Below are 17,891 nucleotides of genomic sequence, written 5' to 3'. Positions count from 1 at the left end.
AAATTATAAACAAGACATAAGGCTATGCCAGGCAAGTGTTAAGTGATGCCAGCAGGCCATTAATCCTGCTTCATAGCATCCTTATCTTAACTTAAAACATTCCTTTCTGCTGACTCCAAGTTTTAGACAGAGCCTTACTCCTTAAACCAATTACCAATTAAAGAATCTCTAAATCCACTTATTACTTGTGAACCCCTGCTTCAAGATATATCACCTTTTTGGGTCAAACCAATGTCTACCTTCCATACATTGATTTGTATCTTTGCCTGTAACTCTTGGCTTCCTAAAATGTATGAAACCAAACTAATTCAACTGCCTCAGGCGCACTTACTTGGGACCTCTTGAGACTGTTTCCCGGGGCTGTGGTCACTCATACTAGCTATTTAGAATAAATCTCTTTAAAATTCTTTAAGAGATTTTTTTTTTTTTTTCTGTTAACGGACTGCTTGTTACCTTCAGCATCCATCACTAGATGTGCTCCCAGTTGTTCACATAGCTCTTAAGATGCAATGCCCACAGTACCACTATATTGTTTAGTAAATATTTATTTAGCACTTACTGCATGTCACTGCACTGGGCAAGACTCTACTCAGCCCTGTGCTTAACAGCACAAGTACAGGTGGCACTTTTTCTTTTCTTTTCCCTTAAAAGTGTTTACAGATCTTTTTAAATATTCTTAAATTTAGGTAGGAATTGCTGTTAAGCCTTTGATCTAACAGGATTGTCTCTGCACAATTTTCACCTTTTGACCTCTCCATTGATCCTCATAGAGCTTCAAATATAATGATAGGGACTCTTTAGAATCCTGGGGTATCATGTTTCTGGACCACAGATAAAACTTCTTAAAACAGTCAGTGCCCTCTTTCAGAGTCCTCATCTATTTTTGACTAAATTCAGCCTGGCAAGTGAAGAGTTTGTCAGATGCTACTGGGACTCTTTTGGAATACTAATGAAGTAAGACTACTTCATCTGTAACGCATATAACTGACAGAAGATTACTATTCAGAATATGTAAAAAAAAAAAGTTTCTAGAGATCCATGGAAAAGAACTAACTAGCAGATTGATGGGCAAAGATAAAACTACAAATACACAGAAGAGGAAATTTGCACAACCAATAAACCTCCCTAGTAATCAGGGAAGCCCTGTAATAATTATGTGGACATATGTAGCTACTTATGATAAAATTTCATGTTTATCTTATCATTCCCTGGGTATTCACATGTAAGAACCTGATGCCAAAATTGTGTTCCTGATACTGTTTTCAGTTGTTATAGTTATCCTGGGTTACTCTAATTGTTATTTTTTAAAAATCTTTTTTCTATGTATTTCTTTTTCTGAGATTTTTAAGCTCTAGGCTTCAAATTTCATTTAAATCTCTTCTTTAATCCGAGAGAGAGAGAGAGAGAGAAGAGAGAGAGAGAGAGAGAGAGAGAGATACAGAAATTTTGTCACTTCTGTATCATTCATTTCCCTTCCAAACGCCTAATTTCCTGTAACGAAGAGTTTGAAACCATCAATGGTACCCACATGACTTCCAATTTCTTATCACAAAAAGATGTAAGATATGTTTCAGTTCTTTTCTAGAAACATTCTAGCCTTCAGCATTGTGGAAACTCAATAAATATTTGTTACATTGAATTGAAATTCAGAATTTGCGTTTTTGTCTTTACATGAAATCATAAAAGCAGCCAAGAGTGAGTCTGGTTGATAAAGAACTCTTTCCTTATAGCCATGTTACATTAGGCATCTTAAGTAACACTCGTCAATTGGTAGTTTACAAGCCAATTGGTATGAGAATTAATATGAATATTCTTCATCTCTACCATCACCCGATGTCTTTTTTGTATTTGAGAATTTTTTCTTCCCAAGGCCTAGATTGCAGTATTGCAAATTAATATTAATGGATCATGAAAATCAATTCACAATCAACATTTTTTAAAAAATCAAGCGATATCTTAGTCTGGGTTTCCCCCAAAAGGAGTTATCGAGACTACAGTATCTGTGCAAATCATTTATATGGAATTTGATGCTAAGGAATCACAGTTGGGGACTGAGAGTAGTGAAGCTGGCAAGAAGGAAGAAATAATCCACAGGTGTGTTATTCTGTCACATTGTCATTCATGTGCTTCAGAAGAAGGGAAGAGACAAGAACATTTTTTTCACTGACTCCAATCACCTAACAGTCAAGGATTATTCCAAAATACATTATTTACTTCACACTTTTAGTTTTATGCATCTATCAGAATGGTTGATGACATTCTTATCTAGTCATGAGCAGGAGTCATTAAGAAGCCTCAGGGCAGAAAGCAAGAAATACATGATGCAGCTGGGGCACATCTACCATGTGATGTGTAACGACAATAGCAAATATCTGGAGCACAAAAGTTGCCCCAACACAGGTGAAACATAATAGAATAGGATGGGAGGAGATAAGATAACATGGAAATTGTAGTTTTCATAATCTTCATGTGTCATGGGAGGGATATTGTGGGAGGTGACTAGACCATGGGGCAATTCCCACATACTGTTCTCTTGATAGTGAGTGAGTTCTCATGAGATCTGGTGATTTTGTAAGGAGCTGTTCCCCACTTTGCCCTGCACTTCACTCTCCTGTTGCCATGTGAGGAAGGACATGTTTGCTTCCCCTTATATCATGATTGTAAGTTTCCACATTCCCCAGCAATGTGGAACTGTGATTCCATTAAGCCTCTTTCCTTTATAAATTACCCGGTAGCAGGTATTTCTTCATAGCATCATGAAAATGGACTAAGACAATGAGATAGATAGGTTGGAAAATACTAGAATATGTACCGCATAATGATAAATTTTATTTCATGAAAATTGTATTTTAGCTCTTTCTCTACTCATGTGTGTGTGTTTGTGATGGTGTGTGGGCATATGTGCATACATTACTGGATGATGAAGTTGGATATATTTCTTGCTTTACTCTGTGTGTAAATGTTTTAAAGGCAGTTCTGCCATGCTCTTCAACTCTTGCACATAATGACTCTGCTTTTTGTCTCTGTAACCCAGATTGGCTGGTTTGTGTTTGTTTGTTTTATTTTTAGTTTCTCTGCGATAATTTTATCTTGGACCTCTCAAATAAACAAAATAATGAAAAGCAGTTCTCAACATTGTTCATCTTTCTTTTATAATTTATATCTGAGTCTTTGTAGTTTGACTATTTTAAACCAAGTGCAAATAGCATTTGGGCTGGAGTGTGGTTTACCCAGAAAGTTAGGCAACAGCTGTACATTATACTTCATTCATATAACTCAGAATACACCTTTGAGAAAATCAAACAACAACAACAACAAAAAAAACGTGGGCAATGCATAGAATCAAAAAAGAGGGAAACTCCTGGAGTTTGAATGCCATTATTATAAATTAAATCCCATTTTAATCACTTGCTTGATGTCCAACAAGAAAAATCTACAAAATAATATTCAAAGGCCTGCAAATAAGGTACAATCTCCTTTTCCCAACTTCTGAGTTATGATTATTTGATGATCTTTTCTGATTTCCTTCTTTATACAAGTGTTTTTTAGCTACCGTTGGGATATTTTCCAAACAGTGGTAAAACGTTAGAGCCTGAAGGAAAAACAATGAGTTGGATCTTTCACCTTCTATGGCATTCATGTTGAAAGAGTACATTAGGGCATATGAATTGACAGCTTTACATAAATTATTCAAAGCCCTCTATATATTTTGGTTGATCAGGGGCAAAGCCTTTTTCTCCAATATGTTCCACCTGACTTTCTTCAGAGAAATGTTGTAGAGGTTAGCATAGCCTGGAAGGTGTGAGAAGCATAGCATGGAAGGTTTTATTTCATATTTAACTTACTTGGTAGTATTAGTAATGTAAGCACTGTCAGACAGACTAAGGAAAGATTGTGATTTTAACATTTTTCAATGTTATACATTTTTAAAATAAAAATATATATACATTTCAAGAGTCAATCCACCTTTGTTTGGTTTAGAACATTTGTTTTGCTTTGAAAATATTATATTAGTGATATATAGGTTTATAAGCATTTGAAATATAATTGTAAGCAACAGAAGTCAAATAATAAATTGTTGATTTTTCTGCTTTGGATTTGGACACTCATTCATCATCAGTGTGACACTTTCTTATTTAATACTTGGGCACTTCTAGCTTTTAAATGAGATAATACTTTCTTCCTTTCCATTTTTTATTACCTTGAGCAGTTTGAATCCTAATAAAGATGTGTAGGCTGATCAGCAGCATTTCAGTTTTTATGTATGGCTTTTTGAACTCAGATATCATTAAATGAACTCACCTGGGAAAAGGACCAGAAGAAGTTTGGATAATGATGAAAATGATCTCTCCTGGAAAAAAATCATTGGAATATAGATAGATGGACACTTAGACTGATAGACTGAGAGAGAGGGAAAGAGAGAATTGAGGTGTTATCTTGATGGCAGTTACAAGAATCTCAAACCATCAATTTTTGATGGCCTTCTGGTGTTACAGGCTTACAAGAAAAGTAACAATATAGAATGATGCCAATAACCCCAAATCCTTGTTTACTCTTTCATCATCTACCAAAATAGGCTGGACCTTGTGTGAGTCAAAATTCCTTTTGCATCTTTAACTTAAGATTGAGACTAAGTCCAGCAAAATAGTGTACCTTGCTCTTTTTCCTGGTCTTAAACCTGAAGATTTACTACCCTTATATGTTTAGGAAGCATAGGAAATGTAACTCACAGAAAGAAAGAATGCCTATCTCCATAAAAGTGTTCTCCATGGTCCCAAACCCCAGCTGGACGTGCTAGTCTTTTCAAAGGAGGAGAAGCAGGTCTATGCTTGTCTCTCTACATTCTCCATTTGGGAGGGAATATACAGAAGAATGAAAATGCTGTCCAAATTCATTAATATAATATGCAATTTTTTGGCTCTTCCTTTATACCAGAGTACATGTAAGCTCTTTATATATAGTATCTTATTTTATTTCATAGAATGTAAGAACTATTCACTTATGCCATCATATAGATAAAAAACTAGGGGTAATTAAGAGTGTAGTAGAAGGTCAATGTCAAAAAGCTAGTGGAGGAGCTGCAGTTCAATGGGGAATTTTGAGACAGTGTCACAGAAATGAAATGCTTTATTCACCTCACTCTTCCCACCTAAAGCCTTGCTCTCTAGCCATACCGCTCCACCATGCACACTAAAGTCCTCTTATTTAGGGTATTGTAAGGACAGTCAGAGAATTTGGTCCACAGAGGACGTCTTTGAATGTTACTATTTATTTTTAATTTTTTGCATTTATTATTACATTCTTTCTTATTACAGACTTGCATAGACTTCCAAGGAGGGGACGTCACAGGTTTCTTGAGAATGGAATCTGTTGAATTATATGGATTTACAGAGGTGGTTCTACAACCATTTAGCTTCTGTTTAATCCAATGTCAAAACACCCATGTGTGCTCCCAGAATCGTGCATAGCTCGATTCTGAAATTATTTATTCAACTAAAATTATTATTCAGAGCCTGTGCTATTGAGAGTTGGTGTCCTAAGGGATGTCCTTCTTAGGATGTAGTTTAGAGGGGAAGAAATATTTTTTACCAACTCCGTTTTTAACATTCATTTTACTCTCCTGATGAACTTGCTTTTTCCAATATTCTCTAAGGACAGGAGAAATTAATAGTAATGAGCTCATTTAGAAAGAAATGGGCTCGTGATCATTTTGGCTTTGTTCACTTTGCAGTAATGGCTCTTGCTCATTTTATTTTAAGGAATTTTGCTTAGGCAAGGTGCTGAGTGCAGCAAGGTGGTTTTCACTAAAATAAACTTATTGAATTTTGGTGAGCCTCTGGGACAAAAAAGGAAAGACAATTGCCTATAAAATGTGGAATTGTTATCTTTTGGCGAAGAAGAACAGTAGGTGTATGCAGCTTCTAAGTGATAAACATGTACGTTTCTAACTTCATTTGTACACCTGCCAAATCTCCCCAGCAGCTGTCTTTATTACAGCCATCTGAGCACTACGAGAACAAGTCCAAAATTTCCTAAACAACATGCATCATAACTAAACTTTCAAAAGGTTTTTATATCATAAGCTGGAAAGTTTCTGACAGCATGCATAGTAAATTTTAGAGTGCAAACTTTGTGGAGATCTTTATTTTTTGTTGTTGTTTTACATAAACACTATGGTTTCAGAAGAGAGCACATTTAATAAATGAGAAGGAAAACAACAGAGTCACTTTCATGAACCAAAGTATCTGTACTGCTTAGAGAGACGTTGGCTAGTAAGACTGTCTTAACTTAATATTCTTAAGGAGATGATCACATCCTGTCACAGGCTATTATTTTCAATGCACACAGTTTTAAATACCTGATTCCCTATTTTCTTGTTCAAAAAGCTTGGAGGAAATATTTTCTTTGTTTCTGGTGGAGATTCTTCAAGGCGATGGTCTTAGGCTCAAGCCTGAGCAACTCAGGAATTTGCTTCTCCAGTGTAAGCATTATAAGGTAGAATCTGGAAGTATCTTTATTTGTCACCTTCTATTGTTCATTGGTGTTGGATGACATAGAAGGATGGAACTGTATGTGAGTTAAACAAAATTTGTTTTTGTACCAGAAGAGTAGCTAAAACAGACATATATATTTTTTAATTTTAAAAGTTGTACACCCTTTCAGATTCTGAGGTCTACTAGATAATTGATAGACGTTCAAAGCTGTCACAGTTAGGTTTGAATTCAGCATCTCATATGGCTAGGGAGATTTTAGTCAAGTCAGTTTCTTGCAACTGAATGTCGATGTTGAGACAATGATGGATTTTAATATTTACCTTATATGATTATTGTGAAAATAAAATTGAGTGATGTATGAAATACCTAGGCGTGCGTCTTATTGTAGGTGCTTGAGACATACTATGTTAATCTCCTCCCATTTAATAACAAGAGCTATTATGTTAAACCAGGGGGATGAGGTAGCTAAAAAGTTTATGAATATAAATAAGAAAAGATGTTTTATGTAAAATATAGTAATTGAATCAGATGGTATTAGGAGAAAATAATTAAGTAAAACCCAACACTTAGTTATTGAAAACTAGCTTATTGAACTCTTATTACGTGTCTGACACTGTTTTAAGTTCTTTACATACATCATCACAGCCAGTCCTCACAAAAGCCCTATGACAGTGATTACTCACATTTTTAAAATGAGCAAACAAGCCTAGAGAGATTTATCGCTGTGCTCTTCTTTTTGGTTAATGCTAAATATTACTCTCATTATATATATAAGATAAAGAAAAAGCAGATGCAACCCATTTACATAAATAGGTAGGCAAGTTCTGGCTCATTTTCTTAAAACGCTTATTTTCTAACTTGACCTAAGACAGAAGAGGAACGTAAGAATTTTCCATATTTTGGTTTCAGGTAAGACATTTAAATTACTGACAGGAAGTTCGATACTGTTTTGAAGTACTGTTTATTTTTAATAATGACATCATAATAATGATACCTTAAACTTGCCTGGGGTATATATTTTTGAGAGTTTTAGAATTTCACTAACCTTTCACAAGGATCCTGGGGTTTTAATTCCACACCTACTACAATCTAACTTTGTAACTTTGAGAAAGTAAAACTTTCTGGACCTTTCTTTTCTCAATCATGAGAATGAGAGTATGGCTAGATTTTCCATTATGTCTTTTCTCATTCTAAAGATTGTTTCAAGGTCACATAAAAAAACTAACAAAAAACATTTGGAGTGACTGCTCTTCAGTGTAAGGACCTTACCATAGTAAAGTAGTAAAATGTTTCCTTCCTCATACTGGGAAGAATCAGCTGTCTCATTTCCACAACATGGTGAAGTGAATATTTGAAATTATTCACAAGACATTCTCATAAGAAGTATTCAATTAGATTTGTAATTTTATTCTTGCAAGGGTGGCAGGTTGGTTATGTATACGTTGACTCAAATTACATCTAAATTTAAATTGTCTTACATTGTAAATGCCATCGTTGAATAACAGATATCAATAAAACCCTTTCCAAATCAATCCATATTAATTACTTTCATACTCTGATCTTTTGGTTATATTAACTGTATATTTTCCTATATGAATGGCATGTAAAATTTAGTGCCACTAGTAACAAAACATATAAAAAGTGTTCTGTAATCAATTAATATTGCATATTAAATCTACTCTTCTACTGTTTTCCAGAAGAATTCTTAAAGTTGGCATTATAAAAGACTTTTATTTAAAATTAGGGGCAAGTGGAGTGGTTTCAGATTCTGGTTATATGAGGGAAACATTAGTGAATAAAATAAACGTGATTCGGAGTTTTCTAGCAGTTAGAGGCATTGTTCACTTTGAACTCTAAATTATTTATGGCACAGAAGGAGACACTTGGTAAATAACAGGAAAAGTACAGAAATCAAATGCAGATTGTGGTATTTGCTAACTTTAACACTTAGGTTACCAAAACCCTAGCCTGGTGATAATTTATTCTCCCTGAATTACTAACCAAAGAATAGCTTTATTTCTGAATGAAAAAATAAATTAGACCATTGGCAAATGACTAAGAAAACATAATTTGGAAAAAGAAAATAATAATTTTTATTTGATGTTAAAGCAAATTTTATTAAGCCGCAATGAATCTGAAAATATTTTTTTCTTAGAACTGATGAGTATTTTATAATTAGCTAGTCTTACTTTGGTATAAATTAATGACAACATCTACCTATGAAATGTAATATGTCACTGCTAGGGTATTAAATAACAAAGATAGGAAAGTTGGAAAGCTAGGTTTATGTATGAATTGTTATATATGTGTAAGCAAATAAATATGTATGTATATGTATGTATATACATCAAAAGTTTGAGAGAGCTACTGACTCTTAAAAAACGAAATCAGGAAAAAAAAACACTGTGCAAAATACTGTGAATTAAAGTCTACCTATTCTAAACCAAATTAGAGTTACAAAAATGTTGAACTCATGAATTCTCTTTCATTTAATGCATTTCAATCTCCTCTGTGATATGCAAATAACTATCCTGTACTTTTAAAGCATTTTCTTTTAGAACTTCTTAAGAGTTTCTTTATTCTTCATTTGAATTGGTTTTACTAGTGAATTTCACTTCAGACACCATGGGCTTGTATCCCAAGGATCTGGCTGGCTTCCTTTTTTACAGAAGGAAATGGTCATAGATGATGCTTCTTTCTATTGAATTCAGTAGTAAAATCTTTCATTGCCATCTGCTTCTGATGACATCTGAATTATTTGTTATGAACAGATTTACTTTTTATAATGGCCAAAATCAGAATACCTTTTTTTTCCCCCTGGAATTTCCTTTTAAGTTTCACTATGCATGCTTTTTTAAGAAATTCAGTATTCATTATTTATACTTCTCAAGTTCATGACAAACTCCCTTGAAATATAAGCACTACATCATTCATTTCTGTTTCCTAGTGGCACAGTTCAAATGTAATAATAACGATTAGTACAAGAGCAGTTTTTACTTCTTTTCTCATTTGTCATTGCACACTTATTCTGTGCCTTCTTTTCCCTTTCTTTTTACTTTCATTTTTTCAGGATTTTAGAATTATGTCTGGCTGACTGCAAACCCAGTGAGCTTTCTGCTATTCTAGGTTGTTTCTTAAAGGAAAGATTTTGTAAAAACTAAACCCCTACATATCAAAGACCTTGTAAGAAATATTCCACACTAATGTGTGTAACATGATCAATTGCTTGATCGCTGAATCAGTAATATCAGTTTCAGTGGGAAATATTAATCATTTTTGATAGAATGCAACAATCTACCATTGGCACTGGCAAGGAGATTCTGAAAGAGGAGAATAAACACTGAAGGAGGGTAATCTTTGCTAAACTAACAGTTTTTACCCAGGCCAGACAAGGGCACACACACTGGTATAAAAAACGGTGCTCGAGCAGCAAGGATTTAGTTACTTATATCCCCCAGGAGAAGCTGCAGGTAAGTAGACATCTAAATTATGGAATGTGAACAAGAGGAGCTGAGGAAGGTAAGAGACCTGTAAAAGGATATAATAAAACTTCCTGTGAATCCATCAAGACTATGAGTTCTTGAGGGTCTTGCTTTTCTTCACTGGTTACGGGAAATAAGAAGGAAATAATGAGATGATTGTGAGACATTAGACAGAAATCTCGACCCTTTGCTCTTCCCTGAGATTTAAAGATAAAGAAGCAAGAGTGGAACAGGATACTTTCCAAAAGGCCTATTAGTAGGAAAAAGAAACCATCTCCCAAAATAAAATATTGAGGAAAAGTAGAATTTAAGCTGGTGTTTTTGTTTACGACAAAAGTCTACTGGTAATGAAAGAGAATTGCTATGTGTACAATGTTTATGTGAAGGAGAAAGCCAAATTCCACAGAGCAAACATTGCATAGTGTCTTATTTGGGGGTAATAATGGTTAGGCATGAGTAAGGAAGAGAAATACAGCTTCAGAGCTTACACTTGAGGTGTTGTGGCTCCTGCAGGACTGTCAAGCACTTACACCAGCACAGACACCAGCACAAGCAGATTGTCAAGCTTGCAAGACAATCTTCAACTCTGTCATCTAGTGGGTGCAACACTACAATTGTATTTCACAACTCATCTTGGCCTTACTCTGTGTCATCCTACCTTTCCTCACATATTACAAGGTCCTGGTGATTCCCCCAGCAAAAGGAGATATTGATTGGTTTCTGTGCTGACAGGAAATGTGATAAAGTGAGCCATTCATGGTCACAAAAAAAAATATGTGATTATATTTAAATTCTGGGTTGGTGGAGAAGGTCAAAGGCTTAAATATATACCCATTTTCTTCTCTATCTGCCTCCAGCCAGAAGAAAGACCCTGTAAATCCACTGAAAGCACACTAAAAACTAGTCCAGACACCACTGCAGAACAGAAGTAGATGGGGAGTGGCTGAGCAAGCACAGGCAGTGGCGTAAGAGGGAAGCACACTTCCTGGCCATTTCCAGGTAAAACCAAAGGCTGAAGATAAGCCTTGGAGGTGGCTTTTGACTGTAGTTTAAAATCCATATTAAGTTGGTAAAGAGAAGCTAAAAGTGAGTTAGCATATTACAAAATATACTTACGGTATTTACTCTTTTAAGTGTTGAACTATGCATCTCTATTTTATTGGTAAAATGATTTCAAATCAGCTTTTAATAAATACATTTTTTGTTACAATAAAGTAAGAAAAGTATGCCCTTCTCTATCTAAAATCAAGTGATGTAATATTAATTTTACTTTTTCAGATGATTGTGGCTAGACAACACTGGCTGTGGTGTTTCTAAACCAAAAAATCCTGAAAGAATCAGTAGCCTAACTTTTAAATTAACAAATAGTATCTTAACAGTTAATATATGTGTGTGCATGATTAAGTTTTCTTTTTTTTTCTTTCCTCTTAACAAAATATATCTCTATTAGTATCACTTGTTCTTTTTGTTTGTTTGTTTGTTTTGTTTTTTGAGACGCAGTCTTGCTCGTCACCAGGCTGCAGTGCCGTGGCGCGATCTTGGGTCACTGCAACCTCCACCTCCTGGTTCAAGCGATTCACCTGCCTCAGCCTCCTGATTAAGTGGGACTACAGGCACGCGCTGCCACCCTCGGCTAATTTTTTGTATTTTAGTAGAGACAAGGTTTCATCATTTTGGCCAGGATAATCTCAATCTCCTGACCACGTGATCTGCCTGCCTTTGCATCCCAAAGTGCTGGGATTACAGGCCTGAGGCACGGCGCTTGGCCTAGTATCACTACTAGGTTCTTTTCCCCAGCCTACTTCTAAAACATTCATTCTCAATTATTATTATTATTATTATTATTACTATCAAAATCACCAGTGTGGCTTGTTAAAAGCAAGTTCTGGGCCCTATCTGCAGATACGATCTGATGTGTAGGTTGGCCATGGGCCCTGAGAATATGCATTTCTTGCAAATTCCCAGGTGATGCCAGTGCTGCTAGTATGGAGCCCATGTTTTGAGAACCTCTGTTCTAAATAAAATTGAGGTGACTAATGGAAATCACTCTTATTGGCCACTGTAATAGCTAATACACCTAAAAAAGTAATAAATAACCATCTTAGTTTCTCCTCAGTATAAACAACTCAATCAGATTTAATCTTCCAATTAATATCACTTTAATCAATTCTACTGCTCTTCCTTAAATTCTCTGGGTAAAAAGAAATTACCCTGAAAATATAAAAAGTTAAAATTGGTCACCATATGTTAATAAGGGCCTAATAGACAGTGAATTAATTGAAAGCAGCATTCCTCGACTCTTGCAAATAGCACAGTTACTTAAAAATATCCAAGTATTGTATTAACTTTTTAGGTTAAAGTGTAATATTGTTCATGAAAGGCCCCACTAGGCTACTTAGCTAATCCAGCACAAAATGTATTGTTCAGATATCCTGTTTTCTAATAAGTGTATATAGAGAGGGGTAGTCTATTTTTCTTTTAATTTTTTTTTTTTCCTCCAACTTTTATTTTAAGCTGCAGGGTACATGTGCAGGATGGGCAGGTTTGTGACATAGGTAAACATGTGCCATGGTGGTTTGCTGCACAGATCATCCCATCACCTAGGTTCCAACCCATCATCCAGCATCCATTAGCTTCTTTGCCTGATCCTCTCCCTTCCCCTGCTCACCCCCGACAGACTGTAGTGTGTGCTGTTCCCCATCATATGTCTATGTGTTCTCATATGATTATGTTTTCTTCTGTTGTTACTGCTATTTTTCAGTTATTTCAATTATAGCTTTCAATTAACTAAAATAATTTGGGGTTTTGCATTTTACCTAAGACATATATTAAAATTATCTTTAAAAATTGCCAACTACTGTCAATCCCACTCCTCAATTATCCTCATTATCATCAGACATTGTTTATTCAGGGGAAGCAAAGTAATTCTAATATTTGCCTAGTAAAACATAATTATGTAAATTGCCTCTAAAATTATTCATACTGTTCTCTAAAACCAAATATTTTGGAAATAACCATTCTCTCACTCAGATTTGACTATACGTCTTTTGTTTTAAAAGTCTCAGAGTTTTTTTTTTTTTTTTTTTCTTTTTCTTTGCCAATTTGAGCTATTTCTGGAGATAGGAGTAGTTCTGGAGTACTGGGTACTGGGTACTGTATTTCTAGCTTTACCATTAGCTAACTCTAAGAATGTGGCCAAGGACTTAAGTTGATACAGGCATAATTTTAAAAAGTGTTTAGTAATGACTTCTTACAGCTCTAAATATTTTTTGATTCTAAAATGTGCAAATTAGAATTATGATAGAAATTAAACATATAATAGAACATAAATAATACTTTTGTTCAGATTAAGATACTGAGAGTGAGCATGCTATTCAGTGTTTGAAATACACATCCTTCAAGACTTAGAAAAATAATAATTTAAAAAATTAAAATGAAGTTATATGCTTTAAAATGTTAATATATTTACAGTATTTTCAAATTTGAAAAATAAAATTCCAGCATTATTCTAAAGTAAAACAAATTCCCAGGAACTTCATTATAGCTACAAAATTAGATGCTATTATGCTTTGCAAAAAATATTTTAACTAGAAACCAGTAGAAGACTGAGGTCTAGAAAGAAGTATAGATTTCATGTTATTGTTTTCTATTTTTAAATTTTATTTTCATTTCTCTTAAGTTGACAGGAGTTTTAAATTTAAGAACATTGATAAACTAGGAGAATGACTAACACTCAGAATAACATAAAAAGAACTAAGTTTGTTCTTAAATTTACACGTTATTGTTCTAAAATGTTAATAGTATGTATTTGGCAGCAAAAATAAGTAATTTGAAATCAAAGGATTATTTAGAAACTTCATTTATACATTTATTAAGCAATAAACCATTTTGATCAAAAGGTCACCACTGCCTTTTTAGTTGCATGAACAAAAGGGAACATCTCTTTTGGCCAATGTATTTTCTTACTCTATAAAAAGACAAAAGATATAAAGTAACAACCAAATGAACATGTATCAATAATACTTTTAAATTCCATTCATTAATATAAATTTTAATGCCTTATAATTAAAATATGTTATACATGACTGCAATCTCTTCCATTTCTCAATTAAGTTTACTTTGCCAAATTGTGTGAGGTGGTCTGTGTATGTGTGTGAAGAAATGAGTGTTAGACAAAACTTGTCTTGTTCTAAAAAAGCCTCTAAAAGGTAGTCACCACAGATTGAGAACAAGAGAAAAAAAACATGTCTATAACAACGTTAAAAGAAATGCCAGGTATTTAGAACTACATCTGTTAAGGTAATCCAAAATATTACAAGCCAAAACCCAACTAATTCTTCATGGATGTGCAAATAGAGCTCACGGCACGTAGTTTCTAGAGAGCACAGAAAAAGTTGCAAATATGTATAAACATTTTGAAAGTATTATTTAGCCCATCTGCAGCTCTTTATAGATGCTAAGTGCTTTAAACTCCTATTTTATCCATTATTCCTTACACCAATCCATGATAAGTCACAAATTTGTTTTATGACTGGATACAGTGACAGAAGCTTTGAATGCATTAACAAGTTCTCTAGGGAACAAGTACACATTAAAAGACATGCATTTTCTAATATAGTAAGGATAGAAGAGGGTAGAAAAGAAAATATGAGGACAGAAGCCTTGGAAGTCCTTGGAGAGCTCTGAGTTGTGCTAGAAGGGTCTTCTAGGTCAGCTATTATCCAACAACGTTTTCTACCAATGTGTGGTCCATTCTTCACTACCACTCACCTAACTGAACTCTGGACTATGCTTTTGATAAGATGTTGTTGGTATGTGTTTCTAATACTCTTGTCCTTTCCTAACTCATTCAAAGTATAGTATACTAATACAAAGGGTTAAAGACACATTATCATATAAGAACTTTGCAGCTAATTCACAAATATGTGAAAAATAAAAAATTCACTTTATTCAGGAATGAATAAAAAATAGTAATTCTTCAGTGTGTATTGGTAGAATGTTAGTAATTCTTTTATCAAATGATTTGTGATACCTTAAAATTAATTGTCATATCATTTATTCATTTCCTTAATGTTGTTGCATGTCCTCTGTGAACCAGGTTTTATGCTAATTATTGAGTAAAATAAAATGTAAATATAAGACAGTTTTCACTATCTTTGTGAAGATTACTTTTCTCTGAGAGAGAGATTAATTTAAAAAATATGTAAGTGAATTGGAAAAGTGCTAGATGCCATGAAGTTGGGATATACAATACTATGAGAATATATAGCAGAAATTTTTTGAAGTTGAGATATATAATACTATGAGAATATATAGTAGGATTTTTTTGCAGATTTTCTGTTGGTTATCACTACACACATGTTGTCTTTTGTACCTCCAGGGTTGGAAACCTGCAAACTACACTTCTTAGAAAACTTTGCCATCTGGCTTCTTTACTAATAGGAGGTACTCTCAGGAGGCTCAAAGCAAAAAAGAAGGCATTAAGACTTTGCTTTTCCTGCTGCCAGTTTGTGGCTGCTGGTGTAGTAATATCAGCAGACATGGTGACCATATGAGACTCCAGGCTCGTCCCAGCAGCATCAGAAGAGATTTAACACCAGTGAAAATCTGGGCTCCTAAGTTTCTGCTAAATGGTGACATTGTGATTCCAACAGCTGCAGTTACACTGGTGGCACCTCTCATAGTTGAACAACAGCAAGCCCAGGGAAAGCTTTTATTAGAAAGGGCTGTTTTAGCTATCGGAAAGTACAGGCTACTTGCTCCGCCTGCAAGATACATTTTTCTTCCCTTGTTATCAAAGCAAATAGGGTATGCAAAGAAGCCCTCTATGGAGGTATATTTTAGGGACTAAATGAACGTCTATACAGCTGAAGACCAGAAAGTGAGGGGAAGGAGTAGTAAGAGAAAAGGTTGGAGAAGAAGGTAGGTGAATGAATACGCAGATAATTCGAAGTACCTTCTCATAGTACAGAGAAGCCATAAAAGGATTTGAGACATACATATTTTCAGTTTTTCATTTCAAAAGGTTAACTTTGAACTTTGCCATTAAAAGACTGCCACATAATATATGGGAAGTTTTGTTCCAGATTACTTGAAATGGAGTTCTCATTCTTTGAGACATAACAGGATTTTGTTTGTCCAGTTGATCTACATAATAATAACCATGATAGCAACAGTAACAATGGTCATAATACTGTGCATAATAGTCCCTGTTTTTGAGCACTTTCTCTGTAGCAGATACTGTTATAAGCATTTAACATGTACGTGGTAATTCTAACAGAATTAACCCTGGTGGAAAAATCTAATTTGTTTTCACTTTATAAATGAAGAAACTGAACTTTAGTCTCCTTAAGTAACTCTCCAGAAGTCTAATTGCTAATATGGTATAATACTGTCCCATTCCCTATAATTTTAGCCTTGTGCTTTTCTGCTTTCTAACTACCTTCTTAAAAAAGAGGAACAAATATGTTGCCCATCGTTGATATTTTGACTTTTTTCTTTTTTCCTCTCTCAGTTATATAGTGTTTTCAAGATATATATATATATATATATATATATATAATTATAATACTTTAAGTTCTAGGGTACATGTGCACAACTTGCAGGTTTGTTACATATGTATACATGTGCCATGTTGGTGTGCTGCACCCATTAACTCGTCATTTACATTAGGTATATCTCCTAATGCTATCCCTCTCCCCTCCCCCCGTATAGTGTTTTCAAGATATTTAATCCCGAATTTCACCTGTATACATGTTTAAATATGGGATAAGTGGATTACAAAAGTGGGGGCATTGTCTTTGAACAACTAAAAGCATGATACACATAAGGTTACTGTGATGGCTGCAATGCCATACTAACCAAATTCTTTTTTAATTTCTTTAATTTTGGCACACAGAAAATCTAGATTTTTCAATACCTTGCAGTTAGGTTAGGGCCATGTGGATGGGGTCTGGTGTGACTTGTTCTGCTAATAGAATGTGAGCAGATACAATGCAAGTAACTTACATGCCTGTTTGTAAAGGATCTCTGTGTTTATCCCCACTGTCCTTTCTTTCTGTAGTGACCTCAGAGGCCTTATGCTTAATTTAATAGCATCATATCATCCAATTCATGAGAGATTATAATATGAGTGAGAAATAGACTTTTCTTTTTTGTTCGTGTTACCACTGAGATTTGTTTTTTTAAAAATATGACCTAATGTTAACTATCTTGGCCAGTAGAAGACAGGCCAGCTGTATTTGATTTAGAGTGTTCTGCACCTTCTTTGGGCAGGTCCATTCTAAATACAACTGCTGGTAGTCTGGACTCTGTTCTAGAATCACTCTGTGATTGAGGCTGTAAAACTGGATCCTGGAACCTATTGCACTTGCAAGATCTCTTCTCTTTTCACCTTTATTTCAGAAGAATTCCTCCTATTTCAGTGGCCTGAGAGATCGACTTATTGTTAATAGTATAATAATTTCTACTATACTATCTTTAGCTTCCCATGGTATAATTTTGGCCTGAATCATTTAAAATCACACTTTAGCGATCATAGCTCCAAACTCTAGAAGGACAGACCTTTATCTTATTAACTTATCAACATGAGTTTCCATCCACATTTAATTCAGAGGAAGAAACAAGGGGGAAATTGCAGCTGCTTAAAGACTCCTCAGATTTAGGGGACAATAAGAAGATATTGGAATATTAATAGCTGAGATGAATAAATAGGGAGTTGACATTGGAAACAAGGGGGATTCTTTTGAGGAGAAGACTGGTGTGCTTGTGTGTGTACCTAATATTATAAATCCTGGGAATGTAAAGATGAACAAGGATCTGTTGTTACCCTTGAGAAAGTTCAAATCTATTTAAGAATTAGCTATCTACATAAATTATTGCAGTACTTCAATAAAGCAGAGAGTTTACATGGTGA

The sequence above is a fragment of the Theropithecus gelada genome, chromosome 3 (genome assembly GCF_003255815.1).
Source record: "Theropithecus gelada isolate Dixy chromosome 3, Tgel_1.0, whole genome shotgun sequence".
In the NCBI taxonomy this organism is placed as follows: Eukaryota; Metazoa; Chordata; class Mammalia; order Primates; family Cercopithecidae; genus Theropithecus; species Theropithecus gelada.
This window is presented reverse-complemented; position numbering follows the sequence as displayed.